Source organism: Neopsephotus bourkii, unplaced genomic scaffold (assembly GCF_033783945.1).
Source record: "Neopsephotus bourkii isolate Nb327-2 ecotype Australia unplaced genomic scaffold, CSIRO-AGI_Nbou_v1 NB_867, whole genome shotgun sequence".
Classification (NCBI taxonomy): Eukaryota; Metazoa; Chordata; class Aves; order Psittaciformes; family Psittacidae; genus Neopsephotus; species Neopsephotus bourkii.
In genome coordinates, this window is record NW_026901363.1 from 2563678 (window position 1) to 2582995 (window position 19318).

The 19318-nt window shown below is 39.3% G+C and overlaps 1 long non-coding RNA gene across 4 annotated transcripts; it reads right to left on the reverse strand.

The window, feature by feature from the left end:
- Nucleotides 1-5116: 5116 nt before the first annotated feature.
- On the reverse strand, nucleotides 5117-14327 carry LOC133214086 (uncharacterized). Of its 4 annotated transcripts, none has more exons than XR_009725980.1 (4): nucleotides 13799-14327; nucleotides 9891-10553; nucleotides 6777-7009; nucleotides 5117-6374 (listed from the first exon to the last, which is right to left on the reverse strand). It is a non-coding gene; the product is annotated as an uncharacterized LOC133214086 (long non-coding RNA). The 4 variants fall into 4 exon arrangements; XR_009725982.1 differs by lacking the exon at nucleotides 13799-14327 and having other exon boundaries at nucleotides 5117-5946; nucleotides 6229-6374; nucleotides 9891-11366; XR_009725981.1 differs by lacking the exon at nucleotides 9891-10553.
- Between the last annotated feature and the right edge of the window lie 4991 nt (nucleotides 14328-19318).

Genomic DNA, 19318 nt, shown 5'->3' on the forward strand with positions numbered 1-19318 from the left:
TTACACAAAATTATAAAGCATACTACTTAATAGTATAAACCCATTAAAGTCTAGGGCAGGACTTAGTGGTAATAAGACTGGTTTTTTTTGTTCAATCATAATATCCAGCATGAGTATAAAAGAATGCCACCTTGCTTTTTATGAATGATAGTTTAACATATGAAGAAGTCACAAGCATGTGTGTTACTCTTTGGCTTTTAGACAGCCATGCAATGCAGTTGTCTTTAATGCAGTGCTACAGACCAGAACTTTCCAGACACATCTGTTCTGTGATTTATGTGGAACAATCTTAGCCTCTTGGCCTTTCCTTTCCCATACATCCCAGCCTTGTTCCATTCTTCATTCCTGGCTTTAGAGAGCAAATACAAAAGAATGTCAAGTAAGAAGGTCACATAATGGATAAAATAATATTGTTGGATCTTTCAAGATGGACAGGAAAGAAATTACAATAAGTGAAACTGTTGAAGGCACATAGTGTAAAAGCTGTGCTTTCTCTGAACAGTAATGCTCTACGTTTACAAGGTGACTGAGGAAATAGGAGGTAGGAAGAGTAGAGTCTGTCTGAAAGAAGAAAAACATTTTCTGGGCAGATAGAGAAAGAACTATTAGGAGGAACAATAACATCTTTAAAAATTTATTTGAGAATGAAATATTTATATGTGTTTTAAAGAGAGGCACAAACATAACTAGAAATTGACAGTTTAAATATTCAAAATACAGACTGGAGAAAAAAAAACCTCTACTAATGACAGGAACTAGTTGGTCCTGAACATATGAGGTGTGAAGAGTCCCACAGCACAGACAAAAAGTGCATGCAAGGCTCAGAATACGGTGAACGTGCCCTTGTCTTCATAGGGTGTATCAATGGTTTATTGTCAACAAGAACAAGAGGGCTATAAAATGAGCCATCATTCCTCCAAGTAGATGATCATTCATTTTAAACATATCTCATAGGTCTTACAGCCAGGAATTACAGTGCACTGAGCACTACTCCAGGACTTGTAACTTATTAACTCAGTAGGAAAAAAAAGGAAGTAACTGCCTTATCAGCTCATGATAGGCCTGTAAAATAAAAACAGCCAGTATGTAAAAATAGCCAGTATACCAGTAATGAATGTTGATCTTTTAACTAGCTTTGGAGTTTTCTTAATAAATAAGCAAGAACACAATTAAGTTACTGGATGTGACCTAGACCACTCACTTATGTTGTCAAATGTATTGGTTTGAATCATAAGTTGTCTTGCTACTGAGAAAGCATTTATTATAGCAGGAAGGCTAAGCATATCTATTCCAGTTCTGGAAGTACAGAAACAACATGCAGCTCTCAAGTGTCTGTTTCAATGGTGCCCACAGAATATAAATGCTTTAGCAGTCAATATCCTCTTAGATTTTGGAAAAAAAAAAAAGGAAAAAGACTTAAGGCAGGATAGCACTAGTCATGGATGCTACCCACTAGTTCATGAGTGACACATAACAGAAACTACTGGCAGAGGAAAAAACTGCTTTCACCTAATTAGTAGAAAACTTAGCATTGATTAGTTAAACTTTTTCATTACAATTTTCCCTGATAAAAAAGCAACAAGCTTAAAGATAATAACTTTTTTTTCTTTTACATCAAGCAAGAGCTCAGAAGTACTAGATAAATTCAGTGTAAGGGCTTCTTAGGAGTTGTCAGCTCATATAAATTAAGTTGCTCCTTGCTAGAAGTTTGGAGGCTAGACTCCAGCTGTTAGCAGTTACTAATTTCCGTGCAAAGAAGACCCACATCTCCCAGCCTGCTTTGCCACTTTTTGTGAATATTTCAAGTGTTTTCAGCTCACTGGTTATTTTTATATATTATATACTAAAGTTATAAATAACTAATCAAATTACATAGGCTACATTCACAGTACAGAGTGACAGTAGATTATGAAACTGTTTGTTAGAATATTTCACTATCTAGCTATCTAGATAAATCTGATCCTATAAATGCATTGATAAAGCAAAAGCATTATCTACTCACTTCCATGATGGTCTAGACAGCCACAGTTTCAGAGGCTAATTTAAGGCAATAACATAGTCTAGGCAGCATGATTCACATATGGTGCAGTCAGGATGTATTCTAAGTGGGATTTCAAGTGGATGGATACAAGCCCCAGAGAGAGCAACAACTGGATCTGCAGATGTGTACTCCGCTGTACCTGTGCAAGACTGTTGCAGAGACTGAACATACGCTAATTGTTTCTCCATCAAAGACTGGCTTTTCTGCAGAAGACTATTACAAGCTTTTTGCTCCCCTTTCATATATTACTTTTTCCATTTTTTAAAAGACCCATTTCTCCATTTAATTTTCCACTGTTCTCTCATTCACAGTCTGTAATTGTTGTGAACTGTAACACCATTATATTGTTGTCATTTACAATTCATCATTGGAAAACACTTTTTAAAAATTGTAAAACATTATTTCTTTAGTTGAAAACAATCACCTGTACATTTGTTAACTACAAATTTAATGAGAATAGGAACTAGCTGTTATTAAAGTACCATATTGCAATGTGATACAGCTTTGAATAGATCCAGACCAGCTGAAATTTTATTCACATCCCTCCCAGTAGCGTTCAGGCTTGAATATTCCTGTTCAGTGCTAATCATTTTCATTCCTCTCCACATTCAGACTAACACTGACTTGGCACCCATTTTTCTATATAGGTGATTCTAATTGCTAACATGCTTGCAGCAAATTGAACCACATACCCCACTGGGACAGTCTGGGGCAGGGAATGACTTTTTCTCCCTCTGTTGAAAATTATGACTGCTCACAGCTGCTAATTCCCACTGACAGCAAAAAAGCAGGTAGGTTTCAATCAGAAGAGCAGAAGATGAGGGAAGAAGGCAGGCTCTGAGTCTCCCCAGGGTTGTAACAACTCCTCCACAAGGAAGGCACTGCAAAGCTTTTCAGGGTCTGCCTCCTCAACCCCAAAATAGAGCTAAACATGCTGCAATATGGCCCCCCTTTGTCCCACTTCCCCTTCCAGTGCTCACCCTCACTCCTTCCTCAGAGACTGCTGTTTCATGGGGGAGGTTAGTCACAACCCACTGGGACCCTTATCTGAGCATTCACCTAACTGCCGGGGCTGGGAGAGCAAAGAGTAGACCGCATTTTTCTCCCCATCACAATTGCCTGTTTTTCTGGACAGCAGAAACTCTTTTAAATCACAGCAAGCTGCGAAGACGCTGGACTGCTCTATCCCACTCTCTAGGCAAGCATCTTATCACTAGGTTGTATTTTTTACAAATAGATGTATATATTATACTCAACAAAGAGCACAGTAATCCCACTTCAAGTCATGGTGAGAAAGGCAGTGTTAGGAACTTGGTATAGGGCACAACTTAGTCTTATATAACTTCCCATGCAGAAGGTTTCACTGCCTGCATCTGCAATGGGCAATTCTGGCTCAGGAAGTGACTCGTCTTTTGGTGCAGGACTACAGAATATGGATGATTTTTGTTTGCTTCTGTGGCTTTCCCACTGCTCACAGTAGAAAGCCTTTATCTTTCAGTAAATGCACAGCTGAACTAATAGATTGTCCAGGATTCATTGCAAAAGGACAGTTTACTGTTCAAGATAACTCTGAAGATTTGCAAGTGTAAGAGTCTGCAACAATATATAAAGCATTTTAAACATAATGCAATGATTAACCATGGGCTTTCCATAATAATTATCATTTACTGAATGTATAAACAGAATAAAAACAATATTGAAGCGAACAAATGACCTGACACAAAAAATAGCTTGCATTTCATATTGCTTTGCTTAACTGTCCCCTCCTTCCCCCACCAAACAGAAGCTTTATTGACAAAATGTGCTCTGTTAATTTAGCCTGTAGACTTAAAGAATGTGCAGCTCTGGGAAAAACTGAATTATGGGTTCTATTTGTGAGATGAGGAATGGCATGTAATAACTTAATGACCTGAAAGTTTATTAGTTGTAAAAGGGAGAACTAATGGAATGCGTTGCCTATCAATCTTTTTAACTTGAAAATGTTCAGGTAAGTGTCACATCCATTATGCATTTATTATCTTATTAATACAAATATGTGCTAGAATCTCAACAAGCTACAAAAATATATCTTCATTCTAATTTAATGTGTATTCTACCAGTCAGTTTTGAGGCTCTATTCTAAACCCAAGTCATTGGAATTTCTACCGGATATCTGGCCAGCAAAAAATTCCCCTGAACACCAGAGCTACCCACTAACATCACCTAAAGTTACAACCCTCTGCTCCTAGTGTAGAATGTATTCATCAAAATTATGGAGTGAAATAAATGCACACACAGTCATGATGACAGGCTCATTTCAGTACCTATTTATTGCTCTGTAGACACATAAATACAAAAGGACGGTAAGATAATGATTTTAACAAGAAACATTGTAGAGAAACCAGTCTAACATAAAATGTAAGAATCAAACCCTTGGCTATTTTCTTTATAGTTTTCTCCACTGTGTAAAGAATAGGGATTTACCCCAGTTACGCTTTCACACAGACCTATTTATTTTGCACAATGGAATGATTTGCCTCAAAATATTTTGGATCATTGCATGCATGTGTGAATATACAGAATAGTGACATCAATAAGGTAGTCTAAAATCCGTTAGGATGCTTCTCCCAGACTTAGCTGATATTATGTTTTAAAACCACAGCGTAGCAAATAAATTTAGTCCTAAATAAGTACATAAAACAAACATGTGCAAGTAACAAAAAACAACAGGGAGTGGGAAACTCGAAGTTCAAGGCAATACACATGAAAATATAAGTAGAACAAAACATTCAGGTTCTACTCTATCAGCCCAAATATTTCATATGATGCATAGATTCTTCAGTAATTCTAATTTTAATCCTGCAATGGATTGATCTGTTTGCTTTGATTTCCTATTTCAGAGATAAAAATAAGCAAGAAAGGATAACCTGCAGTAATTTACGCCTCTAGCAGGCTCCTGTGGGTGGGCCTTTCTTGTTTTATTTGTTTTGTTTATGTGCCAGTCTAGCAGCAGATGTCTTACATATATTTAGCTGTCCAGAAGACCAGTCACAGCCATTCCTTAATCAGGTAATGACATACTACCGACATATTAGACCAATTTAAAACATTTGTTTTCTTTATCAATTTACATTTCATCTCAGAGGTCCAATACAATGGGATTTTGAACCATCTGTACAGAGCACAATCAAAGGGCCAGTAATCCAATTATTTGATTTTCTTCCTGAAGAGATCAGAAGAGGCAAAGCCATCTTTCACTCGCTCTAGTGAGTAAGCTGCAGGCCTGCATAAGGCTTTAAGCTTCCTGTGTAAAACATACCCCAAGGGCAACAGAAGGCCACTTAAATGTAGCTTGGAGGGCATAAGTGGAACATGGCTGTGGCACGTTGGCTTTCTGCCCAGGAATAAATTTGAGCCATCAGCATCAAACACTCATCCTGAAGCTCTCACAGTGAAATTAAATGCCATCTATCAAGTGAATAAACAATAATAAATTAAAGTAGCACAAGTAAATTAAAAAAAAAAAATTGCAGTAATTTATACTGTGGAACATCTGTTCTGGATTGCATTTCCAGACTGCACACCTCAGACTATCTTTCAGCCTTTATTTTTTTCACTATCGTATTTTTGAACATGCAAAATGGCCCCTGATGCACAAACTGAATTTATTCACAGCCTACTCTACATGTTAATAAAAATATAGTTTTAAATAGTGTTTGCTTTTCCTGTGCAAATAATTTACTTCTGCCAGTCAGCAGAATCTGAATGATTTGTTACATAGGTTGAGTCTATGTGAATTATATCTAAACAAGAATTCATACAACAATGAAGCATGCAAAAATGTACCTTTTGATACCTCAAGTGGAACTGCACATTTTGGTTTAGGCAGTCACGGCTAATTTCAGCAGGCTTCAGAATTTGGATAGCTGTGAAGTTAAAATGAATCAGTCCTTTTAAAGTGCTCACAGGAAAAGCAGACTCTATTCTGGGACAGATTTTAAAAGGGGTATTTTCACTAAGCAGAATTTAATTACCTAACTGGAATTTTGCTGCAATGCCCTGGCTAAACCTTCACTTTTTGAGAAGAAGAAAAATAAAATCAGGGAAACTATTATGCGCTATCTGAACAATACCTATTATAGCAATAAATTCAGCCTTGTGCTGGCATGGGACAGTATTAAGAAGGAAAGCAAAGGGAAATGTCTCACCTACTGAATATTAGCCTGATTTCCTAAAACAAGTTGAGTCTCCCCAGGAACTTCTTTCCCAAAATTTCCTTAGGGTATGAAATAATTGGCTATTAACCAGTGTATTCTTGACCCAAAGAATGGAGCAGAAAACATGTGAGATTTGTCTGGATTAGGGGGAAAGATAAAAGAGAAATCAGAGCTGATAGGTACTGACTGAGCCTGCGGCTCTCTTGATTTTGCTAGTTGAGACTCAGAGGGTTTTACCTGCATGTACTTTGCCATGTACCATGGCAAAAGACCCAAAGAAGACAGCAGGCAGAAAATGGGGGAAGGGAAACAGAATGGCACAACTTTCTCCCTTTTCGGATTTACACACACACCCCCCACCCCACTCCCCCTCCCCGCACCTGCTTACCTTGCATTTAGTGTGGGACTGTGAGAAGAAAGGCTGCCAGCTCCACAACATCATATTGCCAGCATAGCAGGCAGCCTGTCTCACCTCAAGGCAAAAGAGAAGTTATGGAGAAGGTATCTGCACAATAAGAAAAAGAAAAGCAAAATCTTACTTATCACCAATCCTGTAACAGTCTTCTGAACAAGTGATAGCTTCTTCTTTTTTCCTCCCCTTGTAAATTTGATCACCTGTAACCTACCAAAACCTCTGCAGGTCCCTTGTGGGCTGCCCCAGAGCCCCAAGCACTCAGCCAGTGTGCCTGGCAAAGGTGCTGTGGTGCAGGCTCCAAATACCACATGACAAAAGGACAAGGATGCCAGCGTGCGCGGATGCAGTTCTCATGCCCTGGAACAAGAAAACAAGCTGTTAGTATGCACCACATAGCACCAAAGGCTGAGCCTGCTGCTAATGAGTGCTATACAGAGCTCAGGTCATGATTTTGCTAAATTCTGTGCTCTTGGTACACCTGGGAAACACACCACCAAAATACAGCTCAGCTCACATACTCATCTGAGTACAGCATGTTGTAACTGAGGTGCTGGGGCAGGTGCCTCTGAGCCATTGGTGAGGTATCTGCCCCTTGATGACAAGTGGTTTGCTAGGACTGGAAAATGCTGTGCAAGGAAAGAAGTCTTTATGGGGCTGGTAGGCTTCCATTGCACCTGCTCTGCTGCTAGGACAGAGGTCTTGGGCAGGATCTAATGCCTTAATGCTGGTGGTTCACAGTGGTCCATAACAGTTCTCAGGAAGTGTCTGTATGCTATGGTATGCAGTGTGGGTGTTAGAGGTTCTGAGCTGGGATCTCGGCAACAAGGTGCACTAGCCTGGGGCAGGGGGTCAGCTGCCATGGATGGACCCAGCTCTTGATGAAGGATGAGGCAGGACATCAAGGAGAGAGAGCAACTGAGGTGTATGGAGCTGTGCCTTGGGACAGATGAAAGGTCAGCTGCCAGTTTATGGGTCAGAATTAGAGGGTAGCTCATGGTGGGTGACATTGTGGTGGATGTCTGCTACAGGCCACTTAAATCAGGAAGAAGCAGACAAGGCAAAAAATTGGAAGAAGCCTCATGCTCACAGGCCATCAAGGGTCACAGCACTTATAAATTACACCAAGTACTGCTAATGAAGTAGCAGAACACAGAAATACACAACAAAATGCTCCTAGTATATCCTAGCTTAGCTCTATCTACTTTAAAAGGTGGCTTTTATCCACTGCATTAGCATTCTGTTGCCTCTCAGAGGATGGTGTGCACTACCTATATAGCATACATCTCTTCAGCAGTCTCCCAAGAGTTTTTTGTTGTCTTTCATCCCTCCACAATGTTCTGCAGCAGAAAGCAGGCTTCTGGCCTCTCCAGCCTTATCCTGCTGATTGCAGTTTGGTGCCGTTGACTGTGTGATGTATGCAAACAGGATGCACTGACCGCAAATTCTGGGAAAGCATTTCTTTTCATATGGGCACAAACAAGGCTGTACGTGTAGGAGGTGTGTGCATACACATGTAAAAGTTCCCCCATGCTTCCAGGGTAGACAGTACTCTATTTCAAAAGCCTTCACCTGCCATATATCCCCATATGTCTGAATAGAAAGAAAGGGGATTGAAAAATCTTTGCTAGCTACCGTAAAAGAGAAAGAGAATACTGTAATAACATACGTGTTTCACTCCTTGAGTGACAGAGCCTTCAGAATGCAGATACACAGCTGCAAGACAATACATTTTCACTGATGATAAAAGACAAGGTTGGAGCTTACTGGGGAATAGTAATACCCCCAATACCATGCTTCCCCATTCACACCTCTGTGGCAGGAATTTCTTTGATTTTGTTGCAGCCAGAGTCCTCTATATCACAGAAGATGGCAGGCAGAGCCAGTTCTGCCTCAACATAGGAACAGCCTTTACAGGCTTTTATGGAGATATGCTAGTTCCCTCAGGATCTCTGAAAAGATCACGCAGCAATCAAAGTCCTGTGGTATGTTCTAGGGATGTGGAACTATTTCTAGAGAATTTGAGGGAGGAATTTTAATGTATTGGGAATAGCCTATAGCTTCAAACAGAAATCAGGACCTTTAGTTTTCTTTAAACTGTATGGCAAACTGTTCAGATTCAGTGAGTGCCTCAGGATCTTGCCTTGCAACACTCTTACCCACACCTACGTAATAACAATGTTTTGCTTATTCTGTACTCCAGTATCTTAATTACATGATGAATTCTCTCATGCTGCAAATTTTACCTTCATTGACCTAACTTTTGATCTTGACATTAACTCCGATAAGGGCTAAGGCAGATCCAGTCTATATCCCGTCAGCAAGTGGTAGCCTCAGAAAACTGGGATACAGAACCTCTGTTATTCTGCCTTGCAGGAGCTTTAGCCACAAATAACACATTTCATGGTCCTGGCCATGGTATCTTGGCTGCCTATTGCAGCTCATCTCCTTGAATGACATTCTGCCTATTAGCAAGGTAATATACTACTTTCAGGAGATGCCAGAAAAGAATGGGTTTAGATCTGTAACTGGGAAAGCGCTGCTAAAATGGCTTTCTTCTGACACTGAGCAGTTTCATAAAGCACCTTGATTCTCTGTATAAAAGTGACTCATGATCAGACACTCCCCTGTATGGAAACTAAACAACTTGTTTTCCAACATCAGCAAAAACAAGTATATACTTCGAAGGAGATTGTCTTTGTGCTCTTTGGAGGCTGCTCTGAGATTGATGACATCAAGGAATCTCTGTTTCACTTGACTGATAGTTACACTTGGGGCAATGACGATCTTCTGTGTTTTCCAGTGTCTAGAACAAGGGCATCTGAGCCACAGCAAAGGTTACTGGGCACTGCACTGTAGTACTGCATTAAGTGTCACATAAGCCTGGCACTTCATTTTGTTGGCAGTTTCAAACTCACAGGGGGAATGCATGGCTCAGCTTCCATTAAAAGCCACTAGTTAATTGTGAATACCCCTACCTCACTGTTTTGAACCTCTAGTGAATCTGTATCTGTGTCAACTGATGCCTGCGTGCTTTGACATGGCAGAACCCCAAAGCTATGTAAACAAGAATGCCAAGATTTGAGAGTGCACTGTAAGTCAGATGTAATCAGTATCTTTCCTGATGTTCCTGGATGTCTGAGGGTGCATCAAATGAGGGTGTGTTGAAGAACATTTAGATGACAACAGGTGTGAAATGCTTTTGTTTGAAAGAAACACTGCAGCAGAACCATGCACTAACCCTGCTTGCAAGTTGTTTATAGCTACTTAGCATTTGAGGCTAAGGATCCAAAGCAAAGCTCATCCCAACACAATATAGGGGACTGAAGTCTTACATGCTCAGAAGAGCCTTTTGGTCTGCCTCTTTGTGTGCTTGCAAAACATAAGCCAGAATGGTAAAATGAAACTTCCAGCTCTAGTAGTGGCAGAAACAAGAGAAGCATTGGCATCTTCTGGTTGTCAACAGCTCAATATATACAAAAGAGAGAACAATGCTGTGACCACCCTTCTGCCATACGCTGCAGAGATCCTCAATCTATTCCAAGAAACGAAGCAAAGTGCCAGTTGCATGCAGTAGCTCATAAACACCATGGAGATATCAGCTGATCTCAGCATCACAGCAGGACAATTAGCTTTAGTACTATTCATACTGACATGGCTTCCAGTTCCAGTTCCAGCATTTGATTATTTCTGATAACTACAGGATCTTCAAACGGGGTTCTTCAAATGGACTTCACCTCATTTTTCTTTTGCATTCCCACAGCAGCCCTTCCTCTGTTCCTTTTCTAGTTTGATTACTCTTCTTTTTGTAACATGATTGATCAGAAGTCTATCTTGTTAGTTTCTGTTCAGTCTGCTCTTGCCAGGCATTTTACATTAAGTAAAGCAGATCTCAAACCTAGAACTGAGAGGAAAGAGATCACAGGAACAGAAAAAAAAAAAAAATAAGGATCAAGAAGAAAATTCTGCAATCCATAGAGAACATTTCTTTTTCATGACTGAAGTGTGTTGTACAGCAACAGTAAAGACAGCGAAAACTGCGTTAACATGGAGCAAGGAACTTCATTACAAGGAGGAGCTACATGACTGTTGAAATTATAGAGCCTTTCTCAAATTTACTCAAGCTACGTCGTATACCTGCATTATTGCTAAGGGTTTTGAGAACTAAATACACAGTACTTTTCAAAGGGATGTGGGGGAAAGGGCTGGAGGTGAATGTATCACAAAGAAACCTGGAATGGGGAGGAGGACTACGTACGCAACTTTCCTCCTCTGCAAAATCAATTCAACTAAAACTGAGTACAAGAACAAGTTGATGTCTCCCTCCTACATTACATTCCATTCTTCAAGTATACTGACATTAGACGGGTAAGCATGAAAAATAGCTCTATTTTCAGCCACACAAAGATGAAAGAAGTTTGCGGATATATAGGAAAGAAAGAAGTTTGGAGATATATGCAAAAGAAGTTATAAGACAGACTCCAGCCAACAGCTTTCTATTGCCTCAAACCTTGCATGGTCTCCTACAAGAGACTTCTGCTGGCAGTATTAGACAGGCTTTGAGAGCTGTTTTGAGGGCATAGAAGTGATTTTTCTACTGGCACATGGGCAGGTCACTTACCTGTTGTTCCTCTATTGATACTAGAAGCATAATTCCATGCAGCCAAAGGCAATCTTCCAAGCAGAGTTGAAAAGAAGATCATTCACCTGTCTGAAACAGCAGGTATGTAACAAGAGCCTGAAGAAAAGCTCTGGCTGCTGAAACCACCATCCCCACCAAAGAATATTTGAGTGGTCATGCCCATAACCATTCCCTCCTTTATCTTCCAAACACCAGGTAGCCAACTGGTAGAAAACCGAATTCTCATTTAGTGCCTAAGCAGTGAGTAAAGTTAGCGTTTGGTTAAAAATAAATAACGATTAGCTGCATGGCTTATATTAATATATAGGGATATCTGATGCATAAATTTTAACACAATGTACCAGTACTGTACATTTTTGTTTAAAAAAAAAATATATTTAGAATCTGTCTATCAAAAAGGTTTTTAATAAACTCAAAAGTACATAGTATTTTTCTTATAAAGGGAAAAGTGTATATGAATAGACCAACAGAGATGAAGGTAATTAAAAAGGCACTTAAAAATAGGAAAAAAAAAGATAGGGAAAACAACTTCAGTTAATTCTCCTTTTCAGGATCTAATTAACCTTAAAAACTGCGAGTTTCTAGCCTTTCCCACGCATTTGAATGCAATGGAGAATGTCCGTTGCTACAGGTCTGATTTAATGGAGTTTTGATTGAGGATAAAGACAGAAGAGTCAGTTTGTGGTACCCTCTCTTCACATTGAAAAGTGTCAATTTCCAAAGGCAAATGCACTCAGCTCAGTCATCCCAATTAAAGTGTCGGCTGCTATTCAGCATAAGTGAAGATAGCACAAGGAATGCAAAAGAATCAGCCATTACAGCATATTTACAAAGCCAGCACAGAAATTGATGTTAGCGAGGGACAGAAAAAGAAAACACACTATTTAAGCAAACAGATGCACATACTTATATGCATTTATTTACACAGGATATATTTACCAAGCACTCACACACACACATATATCACACAATAAAATTATGCAAAAAGGAGAAAACCCCCTTTCCTCTCATTAGGTCATTCTCTTGAATCTTTTGGCTGTATGAAAATAAGCGGAACTACAGCTGAAGCTGCAGCATCTGACTGTTGAAACAGTATCTTCTTGCTGCAAGTATAAAGTGTTAAAAATACATAAATTTTCAAAAACCTTTTTTTTTTCATGGGTGTCTATAACAACTCATATAGTATGCACAGCACATATAAACCTTGATCTTATGCTGATGTCAGCCTGCCATAACCCCTCATGCCTCTAGAGAAATTTCTGTGCCAAGATCAGGATCCAGCCCAGTGCCAACCAGGTCATACCTTGCAGTGGTGCCAGGCACAGATCTCCTACTGACATCGCCAGAGGTTTTGCATCAGTGCTAGTGGCAGTCTGTTAAATTCAGGTCAAGTCACCTGAAATGCTCAAGCTTCCTTGTATCCCAAATGCCTACCAGTTACTATATTTTTATTAGAAAGAATGAGAGAGTTCCCTGCCAAAGGTTATCTCCAAGTTCATAGTGTGTGTCCTTTTGCTGCCACGTCCAATATATTGTTAATGCTGTCTGATCCAAGCAGGATTCCCTGGGACTGGTTTTGTGGGACCAGCACAAATCTGTGCTGGCTGCTGCAACACAGAGGACAAGCTGGGCTGGCACCACAGCTCTTTGTGAACATGGCTAGCCTTCAAATGCTTGTGAAATGATCTTTCCAAGTTCAGTTTTCAACTGCTGCTGTTGTTTTCTAGAACAAAAGAGACACGCAGTCAGAGTCTGCTCAGCAAGCAAAAAACTTACCCAGCGCAGCAGACACCTCCCCAAAGTCCTCTGTGCTGGCTTGAAATGCCTCAGAGAAGGGCCAGAGAATCTCTTCTCTCAGCCTCCCTGAACAGCACTACTGCTGGTGCTGGGGCTCACTGAAGGTACTATCCTAGGGGTTTTGGAGTAGGTGGATGTTCATTCTCACGCTTCTGCCTAGCCATGTGGATCAAAATTACTTTAAGGGACTGCAGTGTAATGCTGTGGCTTCTCAGTAGTGGGGGAAAATGCCATTTCCTCTTATTTGAGAGGAAATTCACTCCCAAAAGTTAACACAAGCCATTGACAAATTTCTCAAGCCCTCGAAGACCCACCTCATGGTATGGGTTTCAATACATGAGAATAAACTGGTACATACCCCATGCTCCTGTATTCAACACAGTGATTGACTTTGTACCCTTTTAACCCTTTGTAAAGCCAGATGACCCAGGCTACGAGCAGCGTGATGCCACCCTGAAGCATAATTATTTTATACCTTCTATTTATTTTTTGGAATATCAAAATTTATGACAATCACTCAAGCAGACTGATTAAACCCTAAACATAAACACACCATGATAGAGAAGTTGTTTTGCACTCATCCCAAGGCAATATATATTTGCAAAGTATGTGGCAATATCAAAGAGCTCTCTATTGATTAAAGTTTGAAAATAAAATTGCACCACTTATCATATGCTGTTTGCAAAAATGTCAATCATTATAATACTCACATAAGCATACTGTGTCTTTCCCCTGAACTTGTTAAACTTACTACCGAGACTCTATCCTGAGCTGCCTACATGTGGAAAAAATATCTTTCAGATAACACATTAACAGATAACACATTAACATTTTAACCAGTATTTAAAGCTGTGCATGGTGCCACCTCAGAAGACAGGGGTCTTGTCAGAATTTCCAGCATGAGCCTCCTTTCAGGGGATGGAAGAAGTGAGCGGCAACTCTGCATTTCAGCTATTTTAAATGACACCAGCAAGAAGCCTGACATACAAATTGTAGCTCTAATTGCACCTCTCTCTGAGAGATAGGTGTATCTATCATCTCACATTCAGTTTAAGAAATAGTGAAATTCACAGTATATCATTGTAAACTACCTGGCATTCTATCATTCTCTTCTCCATACAGCATCCCACACAATTCTAATTCTAGATCTAAAACTGCATATTACGAAAGCTTTTAATGTATAGAACAAAAATGGTATGACCACTTTCTCACAGGTGTACTTGCACTGTACAGCAGAAATAGAGATAAGCAAAACAACAGCTAATAACAGGACAACGAGTACTTGGTCCATGATTCAAGTTATCAGATGTTCTTGCAATACCAAAATACTAATATTATTGAATGTAAAAGTTAATGACAAAAAGGGAAAAACAAACAAACAAACAAACAAACAAAACAAAAAAAACCACCAAAACCTAAAAATATTTTCTGGGAGGAGAAATTTGTAAGTGCAAGGCTTCTGCTTTTGAGCAAAATCCTGCTACAGATACAGTGTGTTATTTACAAAATTATACCTGTTAGCTGTTGATGTTAAAGTCTTCTGTCAAAAGAAGAGATATTTGTATTAGTAAGAAAAATATTATCAAAAGTAAACAATCAGCTGTTACAAGACAGGCTTCAGAAATCCACAACAGCTCTAAGAAAGAAAGTATTGCAATGAGATGATCAGGACCACTGACCAGTTCATAGCCAAATACCTATATGACCATATCCCTATATAATTGAAAGTGGATCAGTATCACCAGTTAGAAATAATGAAGACAAATACTTCTATCTGTAAAATCAACAAGATTTTTAGTCAGAAGGCTCAAATGCTAACGTGTGTAGCAGTTGCAATACTCTGATGAAATATGTACAGAAATAACTGGATTTGCCCACAGTTTTCAAGATTCCAAGCCACAGTTGATTACCAAAGCTGGCTGAGCTGTCCACTTCTACCAGCTTCACTTGCTGCTCAGTCATGAAGTGGACATTAAAACCTCCTGCTGTGCAAAGGATTTTATTGCTTGACAGGAAAAAGACTCACGGTAAAACAAACAAAGCCATAAAAAGTTATTCATCAATTATATGCTTTGTTATGGAAAGAAATGCCATAAGTGTTACAGCATACATACACTTCAGAACTAGGCCAAATGTTCACTCCCTCTTGCCAAAGCTGTTCCACTCTACATGGAATCTAATGGTCTAGAAACACACCCCATAAGGATAAAGGTCACCCACGTGTGGCAGTTAGTACACATAATTATTTACTGACTGTTCACTACATTCAGGTGTCCCCTCGTATCCTCCGGCATTTAGCCTAGAAGAGAGATAACTAAATATCTTCAGCATCCTGAACCACAATATCAACCAGTATTGCAACTTCTCTTTCTGTTGTCCTTTCACTTAATGAGCGATGTTTGTTGCATCCCTGCTTTGCTTTGAAATGAGTCTATCAAGACAGAAATGGCTCTGAGGATGCCCAGGAAAATAACTACAATCCCAGGCAAACTATAATGTTAAAATTGAGATACTGAGCAATTTTAAGCACCATCAAAATTTGATCACTGTCAATAGGGGAGGAGATTCTTAGTATGCCTATTTTCTACCTAAGCATTTGAATCTCAGGATAAAATGTCCTCAAGGTTTTCGTGTGTTTTTATGTAACTCCCCAGAGTAGAAGTCAGCTGAACTCCTGGCCCCACGAAGTCAAAGGGAAATTTGTCAACAGCTGAAGTCTAGGTCAGGATTTTATGTATGCTGGTATCGCATTTTGTGCAGTAACAACTCAGGGAGCTACTTCAGATGTCAAATAAATTTTAATGTTTCCCTGGAGTTCAGAATTCTTTATTCTAAGTGATTCTCCCCAACATATTAATGCAACCACCATTCTCATAAGTTCTAATTGTCTCATGAATTTCTTTTCATGCCACTTTCAGTTATACATCATGCTTCAAAGTCATTATTTGTAACCGACTGACCTCCACAAAGAGAAATATTATAGGATATTTTTCAGGTAAATGATTACTGCTCAGAGGAAGCAGGGAATAGTTTTCGTTAGTAAAAAAAAAAAAAAAAACCAAACAAAATAAGTCCTTAGTTCTCAGAGGCTTAACTTTCCTATCCTTGGAAAACCAGGAAAGAAACTTTCTTCCTAAAAGCTACATCACTGTTCTTCATTTGTTTTTATTTTATTCTGACTTATTATACCTCCTTTTCAGAGATAAACTGCTTGTTTTTTTTAGAGTAATTTCTTCTTTCCTATTGACTCAAGATGGCTTCTTGAGTAACTTCTTGAGTAACTCGCCATAAACTAGATTCACCTCTGACACCAAAACTCACCATCAGTCCCACAACGTCTTTTGCACCTCTATAACTTTACATGGTGAAATACTCACATTGAGCCTATGCTGAAACAAGACCTTGAAACAGCCCTTCAAATAATGGCAAGTGACTGAGCTGAAGGCAAAATGTTTTCAAACTGTACGGCTATTCCAATCCATTCTCATTCGATATTGTAGAAGCCTACAAAACAACAAGGCAAATGCTTAAGAACACGTCCCCCTCCCACCTCCTGACAAAGGCAGTGGGGTGAGAAGCCAAAAATCAAAATTTTCAGTTTTGAGACAAATTCTGATGTGGATTTTTCTGATAGATAACAATGGAGGAGTGTGGTGGGTAATCCTGTCTGGATGCCAAGTGCCCACCAAGCTGCTCTATCACTCCCCTCCTCAGCAGCACAGGGCAGGTGGGGAAGAACTGAAAAAACCTCATGGGTCAAGATAAAGGCAGTTTATTAAAGCAAAAGCAAAGACCACACATGGAAGCAAACTAAAGCAAAAGATTTATTCTCTACTTCCCATCAGCAGGCAATGTCCAGCTATTTCCTGGGAAGTAGGGCTTCAGTGCACATCAGTTGGTCCTGAAGACAAATGTCATAATAATGAATGCCCCTCTTTTTCCTTTCTTTTAGCTTTTATCGCTGAGCAGATGTCATATGGTATAGAATATCCCTTTGGTCAGTTTGGATCAGTTGTCCTGGCTGTGTCCCTTACCAAGATCCAGCCCACCCCTAGACTACTGGTGATGGATGAATGTTGGAGAGACAGCCTTTATGCTGTGGAGCACTGCTCAGCAGCAGCCAACCTCTGGTGTGTCAACAACACCTTTCTAACTACCAACACAAATCACAGCACTATGAGGGCTGCTAGAGGGAAAATTAACTCCATCTCATCCAGACCCAATACAGTGAAGCTAGGCTGCAACTCTTCCTCTAGTAAAGCAATTTCCAGTACTTACTTCTGCTGAAGAAGTGGGAAACTAAAAATCTCTAACATTTAATGTGTTTCATCAAATCGGGTTAAAAATATTTGTGAAGATAGGGGCCCTTGTCTGAAAGCCAGACATATTCACATACTGCGCAGACACATACAGCACAATTACATTTCTGTTAGGTGAAAACAGGTGAAAAACAAAAAAGCCAATGACTGCCAACATTTTTCCACAGTCTGCAACTGTTCACAAACGTCTCTTAAAAATAAGTTAATGGAAAGAATTTGTGGGGGAACATGGACTGTGAAAAAGTACTGGGATTTTTCCACTCATCCCATTTTTTTCTGGAGCAAAACCAGAAATATGTGACCTCTGTGCATAATGACAACTCAATGACACGGCTTTCATCCTGAATGCAGAATATGAAATGCTCACCGTGAGCTGCTCAAAAATAATCCTCAGGCCATGATTATTCATAGAAATTATTTGGTGAGTAATTTCAATTAAATAAATTCAAGGAATCAGGTAAAAGAGGCTAAACTAATAGAATGTATTATTTATAATGAATAATTCATTTTGAGGAATTTTCTCCCCCACCACTGCAGAAAGCCAACTCAAGGATAGGGTACTGGAGTCCCACTTAAGCCCTGTTTTGAGGTCTTAATTGGTGGCTTTCATGATGAATCACCCTGGGCTGGCCCTCTGCCCAGGACTGAATTTCACCCATTCCTCCTGTTCCTCACATATTGCTAGGTATGTCATTAGCACAGTGGGTTTTGAATTCTTTCAACTTTACTGCCATAAAAATAATGATACGGGAAGATTTCATTATGTTTCCTTTGCTACTAATAGGTAGAGGGAAGAAACATCTCATATCAACACTCCAGACTTTCAACAGTGAACATTCATCCTACCCATACAGCAACTGCATTATGCAAATATGAGCACCATTACTAAGGCATGTCCATTCAGTAAAGCAAGACAAGATAATTTCAACAAGACTCTCTGAATTACTAAAAACACTTGTGTGCACTTGTGCTTGCATGATGAGACATTTCCAGTTAAAAGCATTCACAGTATGTAACACGTAGGCTATGACTCTGAAGAAATCTGAAAAACTGCACTTATAAATGATAATAGTAAATATTACTGTAGACATTCCTCATCTGAAATGAAAGTAATGATAAATCCATTGCTGTTTTAAAGACAGAAATGAAACAAAGCACTTCTGAAAATATTTAACCCACTCAATAAGAGCTAAGTGCGTGTTTGTAAGTTAAACATTTGTTCAAAGATCTGATCCAAATCCCACTGAAATCAAGTCCTTCCACTGACACCAAAGGGCTTTGGATCAGACACATTACTTTGCTGAACAGGATGAATACATCCATAAATATCAACTGTCTTACAGTACTTTGCTGGGTCCTGTGCTAAAAGATGTGTGTGTACAAGGGGAGGGGAGATTTGGTTTTCTGTGCAAGAAAGAAAAAAAGGGCCAAAGCTAAAATAAAGTGCAATTCTAATTACATTGCGGTAAGTCTGTCAGTAACCTCAGTGCACAGGCTATCTAGGATGCTTTATGACAGTTTCTCTATCACATTTCCTGCTGAAACCAGTATTACTGCTATTATAACTCTCAAAATTCACTTGCTATTTTTAAGAAAGTTAGGATTCCACATTAATGATACAAAGCATCAGAAACTGATAGTTATATGACTGTATTTTGTACCATCAGTGTAAAATCATGCTGTGCTGTTATAGAACAGATTGCCCCAGATATACTGAAACAAATCATGGCAAAGCCTCCTCACAAAAAAATTATGTTGTAATTAGATAATGGGCCTCAAAAATGTGTATCCTTGGCCAGAGTCTGAGTCCTTGCAGGAAGCAGCAGCTGAGGGGAAGAATTATAAAGCATGTTGATTTTAAGGTGTAGTTCATTAAATTATTATTCTTTATACAGCAGGTAGTCATGAAGT